We start from the raw sequence: 8,803 nt of genomic DNA on the forward strand, positions 1-8,803 counted from the left end.
GAGAGTGAGAGAATGAGGAAGAGAGCAAGAAACCGAGCAAGAGAACGAGTAAGAGAGAGTGAGAGAACGAGCAAGAGAGCAAGAGAGAACAAGCAAGAGAGAGCGAAAGAACGAGCAAGAGAGCAAGAGAGAACAAGCAAGAGAGAGCGAAAGAACGAGCAAGAGAGAGAGAGAGCGAGCAAGAGAGAGAGCGAGAGAACGAGCAAGAGAGAGCGAGAGGGGGAGAGAACGAGCAAGAGAGGGAGAGAGAGCAAGAGAGTGTAGCATATGTGTGTGCATCATTATACTGTACTGCACCAGACAAACTAGCAGAGAAGGGAGACAAGCTTCCAAGGAAACTCCAATGAGACAGTAATAGGTCATAGTAATGAATGAATAGCTGTTTGTGCCCCTCCCAAACCTCTCCCTCAATTATATTTTACTCTGTGTACCAAACATTGAAAATCATGTAGATGTTTATTTAGAGGTTATTGTGCTGTAGCCTGGTAAATAATAATTAGTGACGGGGGAAAAATCTATGCAGTTACATATTGGGCTATTATATATATCGTATGGTATTGTTTGGACAATATTGCAATATTATTTTTGCGCTAGTTGGCTGTACCTGTCCTGCACCAAAAAAATATTTAATTCATAGCTTGTTCTCCATCTTCTTTTTAAACAGGAAGACCATTTGTTTTCAGCACTTATATTGCCATGACAGTTCAAAACTTGCTTTCTCATGGCTCTCTCTTGTCCCTCTGCAACAGACATATGTTTGGAACATCGAATCGCAATACAATCATAGTATCAAATCACAATACATATAGAATCGCAATACATATCTTGTCGGCACCAAAGTATTCTGTGAATATCATATTGTGAAATCCCAAGCCTCTCCCAGCCCTAATAATACAAATATATATTGGTCTTGTTTCACACATGTACAAGTGTGTATTATACACGTGACATTTTATTTTTGCATATCTCAACTCCCCCTGAGAGTGGGTCAGCCAGGGTCAGCAGTTTTAGCGCAATAGAGTTTATATCCTGCTCAAGTGCTCTGATAGTTTCTGTTTACATACAGACTGTACGTAAGGGTAAATCAACGAGGGGCTATGAGTTCTATGGAAAATAATAACCGACGTGGAAGGTGTTTTGCACGACGCGCTAGGAAGTTGCATTATTTTCCAGAGAACGCTGATACAAATGGATTCAACATCCACTGAAATAGCTAGCAAGTTTACAAGATAGCTATAGTAGTTGTTTTGGTAACCAAACAGATAAGACTTGCTAGAAAAACGATATCAAGCTTTTTCTCTCTTATTACTTCTGAAACCAAAACCCTCGTATTCCTCTTTCTCGCCGCATTAATTAAGAAGATGAGGAAGAGAAGAAAACAGGAAGGAAGAGATGCAGTGAAGAAGAGAAGAGGACAAGACGAGAGGAAATGCTTCTCTGATGGGAAACAGACCAACAACAGGCAGGTCTCCGGTCTCCTACAGCAGAGTACCTCTCAGCTCACATTCCTGCTGTAACTTAGAATCCCCCAAACCCTCTGGTTTAAATCATCTCAAGCAGGAAATGGAACGGTGTCTGATGTCACACAGCAAGACCGCAGAGCTAAGCTGCATACTGTAGCATTCAACTGCCTTTAATAAGGTCACGAGAGTCAAGAAAGGTGCCGTTACTATGTTATTGTGATCATTTATTTTTGCACCCGTCACGGGTTTATCAACAAGGATTTTGAATCGCTTTGATATAATGGGGTGCAAGGTATTTCATTTCGTGTAATAATAACTATGCTTGGGAAGGACCAGCATATGACAGTCTGATACCTTCATTTGAATCAAAGGCCCACAATGTTGAGTGACAACAGTAAAGGGTAAGCGTGACGGGCATGTCAAATGTGAGTGAGCGCTGCATGTTCTCCCAACACCCCTGAGCCTTTGGCTTGAATCCCGAATGGCACCCTATTCCCGATGAAGTGCACAGTCAAAAGTAAGTGCACTATATAGGGTGCGATTTGGGATGCATCCCTTGTGAATAAGGTCATCTGATAAGCCTAAAATCCTCTCACTACCCAGGCAGGCATCTACCCACGTTCCCGTCTCAGTCCCAAGCTCTGATCCACTTCTAATGCAGTCTGGGAGGAAGGCAATAAGGGCCTCCCAAGAACAACAACAATGCTGTTCTGCTGCCACACACAAAACACACACACACACACTATGAATATGTAATTACCAAAATAATACTGAAGACAAATGGCCTGGCTTCAAAACCATTTTCTGTCAAACAAATCAAAAACGGTATTAAAAGACTCCAATTAGCATAGCCCTTTCCTGCAGTCAAATGACCAGTGGCCTCATGGGTGAAATGTTGTAAATATTTTTCATAATTTCATAATTAATACACTTTTCTTTTTTTAAACAGCTGTAAATCTAGCATTTTTATGTCAAACGGTTTTGTTATGTTTCAGTCTTCTGTGATGTATATAAAGTGTAATATTGGGATGCAAAATCAAAATGTAATACATTTCAACTCTATATCTGACATGGTACAGGTGTCTTCTTTTTTTTAAGCCCATAACCATGTGTGTGAGGTGTATACTTTTGTTTCAAAGTAGATTTGTTTAAGACTACCAACCCTGATTTAGCCCACTGCAGTAAAGGGTTAATGAATGTTATAAAATGGAATATCTCATCATTCATTACTTTCTATTTCTCCTTGAAATGAAGGAGTGTTATTTAGGAGCATATCCCTTCATTTTTACAACAAACAGAATGGAGGAAGAGGAGAACATGTAACAAGAGAAAGATGAGTATGATGATGGTGATGATGGTTTCTATACTTCTATATTTATATACTATGTTATAGTAGTACTATTATATAGGTGATGTTAATTGCGATGATGCTGCTGATGAAAATGAATGATTTGGCAACACTCTCCACATTGTTTCACAGCATGAGCTCTTGTGGTAGGAGGCAACACATGGTCAACGGTGAGGTTATGAGGTGTCAGTTATGACTATTTGCGATATTCAAACAACCGTTTCATAAAATACTATTCAGCAGTATGGTAAATACTTCTAAATTAATTTCACATGAATACAACCATTTGCACATTATGTAATGGATACGATAAGTAAGACATGACTTCAGAAAGTATCGGAAACCCAATACGATGACTTGTGTGCTTCATCAATTAATGGGTTATCATACATAGGCCTACTGTATCTTGGCATCTCGTTTAACGAAACGTAAAATAGTTCAGAAGCTTGACATACCTTACAAGGGCTTGAGAAACACCTAATCAAAATGTTGAAAACCTAACCAAAATGTTGACCACGTCCCAAAACGTATCCGAAACTTCGGGAACTGGCTTCGGACGTTGCTCTTTTACAGCTCCCTTACAAGAGTGCTCGCTCTGTAAAGTGCTCTGCTCAAACTGGGGCTTGGAGATTGCCGACGTCATCAAGGGGGTGGACACTGGAAACGGAGGCTAAACGAATTCATCAACATTTAATCGTATAGTCTCTGAATCTGTAATGATGCTGATTGGAGCTATAAATAAGTTACTATTTAATAGTATGCTCAATGTCATTATTGATCCTAATGTCGTTATTGTTGTGTAATTATTTTTTGTGTAACAACTTTATAATAACTCATTGTTCCTAAGAGGCTACATGAGAGAGAGAGACAGACAGATAGACAGAGAGACAGAGAGAAAGACTAATATAATTCTCTTTGGAATCTTGTATGGTTTTGATGGTTGATAATCCCTATTGATTTCAGTGTTGTATACCTTTGAGCCAGTAGTTCTGAAGGTAGTGCTCAGGAGTAAAAAGCAGAAAATTGCCTACTACGTCACATACAGTGCAGAAAGTATCAGTTTCAGAAAGTATTCATACACCTTGGCTTATTCCACATGTTGTGTTGCAGCTTGAATTTAAAATGGATTAAATTACAATACCAAAAAATGTCAAATAGAAAACATGTTTTTATTTACATAAGTATTCACACCCCTGAGTCAATACATGTAAGAACCACCTTTGGCAGCGATTAAGTCTTTAAGAGCTTTGAACACCTGGATTGTACAATATTTTCATACTACTATTTAACATTTATTTTTTTAAATTACTATTTCACTGCTAGACAGCCATTTTCAAGTCTTCGCATAGATTTTCAAGTCGATTTAAGTCAAAACTGTAACTAGGCCACTCAGAAACATTCAACGCTGTCTTGGTAAGCAACCCCAGTAGATATTGGGCCTTGAGTTTTGTCCTGCTTGTCCTGCTGAAAGGTGAATTTGTCTCCCAGTGTCTGTTGGAAAGCAGACTGAATAAGGTTTTCCTCTAGGATTTTGCCTGTTCTTAGCTCTATTTATTGTATTTTTATCCCTAGTCCTTGCCTGTCACCATCGTCGTAAGAAGCGGACCAAAATGCAGCGTGGTATGTGTTCATGATGTTTTAATTAAAGAAAGCATTGAACACGGAATACAAAACAATAAACGAATAACGACCGTGAAGCTATAATAAGAACTGCGCTGACACAAGCAACTAACATAGACATAGACAATCACCCACAAAGTACCCACATAATATGGCTGCCTAAATATGGTTCCCAATCAGAGACAACGATAGACAGCTGCCTCTAATTGAGAACCAATCTAGGCAACTATAGACATACAATTTACCTAGAAAGGAAACAGCGCCATAAACATACAAAACCCCTAGACAAGGCAAAAACACATACATCACCCATGTCACACCCTGACCTAACCAAAATAACAAGGAAAAAAATAATACTAAGGTCAGGGTGTGACAGTACTAAGGTGCGGACTCCCGGCCCCACACCTAAACCTATAGGGGAGGGTCTGGGTGGGCGTCTGTCCATGGTGGCAGCTCTGGCGCTGGACATGGACCCTACTCCACCATAGTCTTAGTCCGCTTTTGTGGTCTCCTAGGAACGGTGACCCTCGCCGCCAACCTAGGACTGGCAACCCTACTAAAGGGCCCCACTGGACTGAGGGGCAGCTCCGGACTGAGGAGCAGCTCCGGACTGAAGGGCAGCTCTGGACTGGCTGACGACTCTGGCAGATCCTGGCTGACTGGCGGATCCTGGCTGACTGGCGGCTCTGGCGGATCCTGGCTGAATGGCGGCTCTTTCGGATCCTGGCGGCTCTGGCGGCTCCTGGCAGACTAGCGGCTCTGGCGGCTCCTGGCGGCTCCTGGCGGCTCTGGCGGCTCAGGACAGACTGGCGGCTCAGGACAGACTGGTGGCTCTGGTGGCTCAGGACAGACTGGTGGCTCAGGACAGACGGGAGACTCCGGCGGCTCAGGACAGACGGGTGACTCCGGCGGCTCAGGACAGACGGGAGACTCTGGCAGCGCTGGAGAGGAGGAAGGCTCTAGCAGCGCTGGACAGGCTGGAACACCTGTAGGTAGAAGAGGGAGAGGGGGGCTGCCACAGGAGGGCTGGTGCGTGGAGGTGGCACTGGGTAGACCGGACCGTGCAGGCGCACTGGAGCTCTTGAGCACCGAGCCTGCCCAACCTTACCTGGTTGAATGCTCCCCGTAGCCAGGCCAGTGCGCCGAGGTGGAATAGCCCGCACTGGGCTGTGCTGGCGAACCGGGGACACCATGCGTAAGGCTGGTGCCATGTATGCCGGCCCGAGGAGACGCACTGGAGACCAGATGCATAGAGCCGGCTTCATGGTACCTGGCTCGATGCCCACTCTAGCCCGGCCGATACGAGGAGCTGGAATGTACCGAATGTACCGAACCGGGCTATGCACCCGCACCGGGGACACCGTGCACTCCACCGCATAACACGGTGCCTGCCCGGTCCCTCTCTCTCTCCGGTAAGCACGGGAAGTTGGCGCAGGTCTCCTACCTGGCTTCGCCACACTCCCCGTGTGTCCCCTCCCAATAATTTTTGCTGCCTCTCCTGCTGCTGCTGCCTGTTACCACGCTGCTTGGTCCTTTGTTGGTGGGTGTTTCTGTAACGGCATTCCTCCTCCTCTTCTGAGGAGGAGTAGCGAGAATGATCGGAGGACCGATGTGCAGCGTGGTAAGTGGCCATAGCGTTTATTTTAAGATATAAACAGAACACTATGAAATACAAAACAATAAACGCGAACATGAATGAAAACCGAAACAGTACCGTGTGGCAACAAACACACACACGGAAACAAACACCCACAACTCAACAGTGAAACCCAGGCTACCTAAGTATGATTCTCAATCAGAGACAACTAACGACACCTGCCTCTGATTGAGAACCATACTAGGCCGAAACAGAAACCAAACATAGAAAAACAAACAGATTGCCCACCCCAACTCACGCCCTGACCATACTAAATAAAGACAAAACAAAGGAAATAATGGTCAGAACGTGACACAGCGACTCTATGCATTCAATGGTGGAGGTAATTTGACATTCATTACAACACAGCAATACCTGGGAGAATTAACAATGAGCAGCAATCAGACGCAACCTGTGCATTCACTTTTAATTGACGACATCACTGTTCCGCGCTCTGTTGCTGGTGAGATCAGTCAAAGACATGGAATAGCTGTCTGAGCCTCACACTAGGGAAAGGGGGATAACTAGTCAGTTGCACAAGTGAATGCATTCGATCGAAATGTGTCTTTCGTGTTAAACCCTCTGAATCAGAGAGGTGCAGGGGGGTTCGGCCTCAACGTCTCGGGTACGCTAACAGCATAACAAACAAGATAACATCTTGGAATATATGCATTTATTGGCGACATCAAACATCACACAATAGAGTAGATTCACCAAATAAACATGGAGCGGTGAGAAAATCGTTACTAAATGAGCGGTTTGACAGAGTGCTGAGTCCTATTCCCTATGTAGCGCACTACTTTTGACCGAGGCTCATAGAGCTCTGGTCAAAATAAGTTTACTATGTAGGTTATTGGGTGCCATTTGGGACATATCAATCAATCGGTATGCCTTTGTTTCATTAGATAGGGAAGGCAGGCAGCTCTCAATTAGGGTTCACTCCCATGGTATACATCATACGTAGGGCAGCGACAAAACACAGCTTATTTGCTCAAGTGGACAAGATGGAGCATGTGCATGGATTCATTTAATCAGCGGACTTGCCCTCTGGCATGGACACGCACGCACACACACACACACAAGTCGCACGCACACACATTTATGTATTTATTTATTTTTATTTAAACTTTATTTAACCAGGTAGGCAAGTTGAGGACAAGTTCTCATTTACATTTGCGACGTGGCCAAGATAAAGCAAAGCAGTTCGACGCATACAACAACACAGTTACACATGGAGTAAAACAAACATACAGTCAATAATACAGTAGTAAAATAAGTCTATATACAATGTGAGCAAATGAGGTGAGATAAGGGAGGTAAAGGCAAAAAAAAGGCCATGGTGGCGAAGTAAAGGCCATGGTGGCGAAGTAAATACAATATAGCAAGTAAAACACTGGAATAGTAGATTTGCAGTGGAAGAATGTGCAAAGTAGAAATAAAAATAATGGGATGAAAAGGAGCAAAATAAATAAATACAGTAGTGGAAGAGGTAGTTGTTTGGGCTAAATTATAGATGGGATATGTACAGGTGCAGTAATCTGTGAGCTGCTCTGATAGCTGGTGCTTAAAGCTAGTGAGGGAGATAAGTGTTTCCAGTTTCAGAGATTTTTGTGGTTCGTTCCAGTCATTGGCAGCAGAGAACTGGAAGGAGAGGCGGCCAAAGGAATAATTGGTTTTGGGGGTGACCAGAGAGATATACCTGCTGGAGCGCGTGCTACAGGTGGGTGCTGCTAAGGTGACCAGCGAGCTGAGATAAGGGGGGACTTTACCTAGCAGGGTCTTGTAGATGACCTGGAGCCAGTGGGTTTGGCGAGGGCCAGCCAACGAGAGCGCACGTACACAAACACACGCATGCACAGGTTAAAAGATTAAATGTAAGGAAATAGGGCTTCCACTTTTGGATTTAACCCACATCATTCAATTTAGACTGAGTGCAAATTTTCAATGAGTGAGCTGCATTAAGTGTCTGCCTAGAGCCGGGTGCCGCAGGTAGCCTAGTGGTTAGAACATTGGGCCAGTAACTGAAAGGTTGCTAGATTGAATCCCCGAGCTGACAAGGTAAAAATCTGTTGTTCTTCCCCTGAACAAGGCAGTTCCTAGGCCGTCAATGTTCCTGGGCTGTCATTGTAAATAAGAATTTGTTCTTAACTGACTTGACAAGTTAAATAAAAAAAGAGTCACAATTATGTCTCTCATTCCAAATGCTACCACTTTTACTGCAGAGAGGACTGCTATGATTTGATGAGCTGTGCTGACTCATTAGACAATACATAAAATCCATATTTTATAGCTGGGAGAAAAGTCAGCTCTTCTTTTTAATCTACCGACAGAATAAAGTTCTTGTTAATATCATCACGCATTATAATATTGCAGTGTTCATATCAGAGAAAATGTTCAGTGGCAGGACTGATCGGAAGATAATCTGATCTGTTAAAGGGAAGTCAATTCTGTAGGTACATTTCCTAGTCTGTATCTGAGCAATGCCCCACTAATCGAATCCCTAATCCACAGATAACCATCTGCCTTTGTTGCATTATTCTTTTAGAAAGCAAAGGCTAAAGTGCCAGGAAGTGATACAAGCCAATACTAACGACACACAACATTTTCACAACATTGCAAATAGGTGGTGAGAAGGTCATGACCATTACAGTGGGGCAACGTTGGAGCAACCTAACATTGTTATAAGGTACTTTAGCTGGAAATCATAAGGCCCAGATTCAGATATACTCTGATTAC

At 43.4% G+C, this 8,803-nt stretch overlaps 1 protein-coding gene across 1 annotated transcript in view; it reads right to left on the reverse strand.

The window, feature by feature from the left end:
• Positions 1-3,408, reverse strand: part of LOC115129662 (SH3 domain-binding protein 4-A-like) — a 28,030-nt gene extending 24,622 nt beyond the window's left edge. Inside the window, exon 1 of the mRNA XM_029660271.2 lies at positions 3,267-3,408. The gene's annotated coding sequence lies outside the window, so the exon portion shown is untranslated. The remainder of the gene's footprint in view (positions 1-3,266) is intronic.
• Positions 3,409-8,803: the final 5,395 nt, after the last annotated feature.

The sequence above is a fragment of the Oncorhynchus nerka genome, linkage group LG5, assembly GCF_034236695.1.
Source record: "Oncorhynchus nerka isolate Pitt River linkage group LG5, Oner_Uvic_2.0, whole genome shotgun sequence".
NCBI lineage: Eukaryota > Metazoa > Chordata > Actinopteri > Salmoniformes > Salmonidae > Oncorhynchus > Oncorhynchus nerka.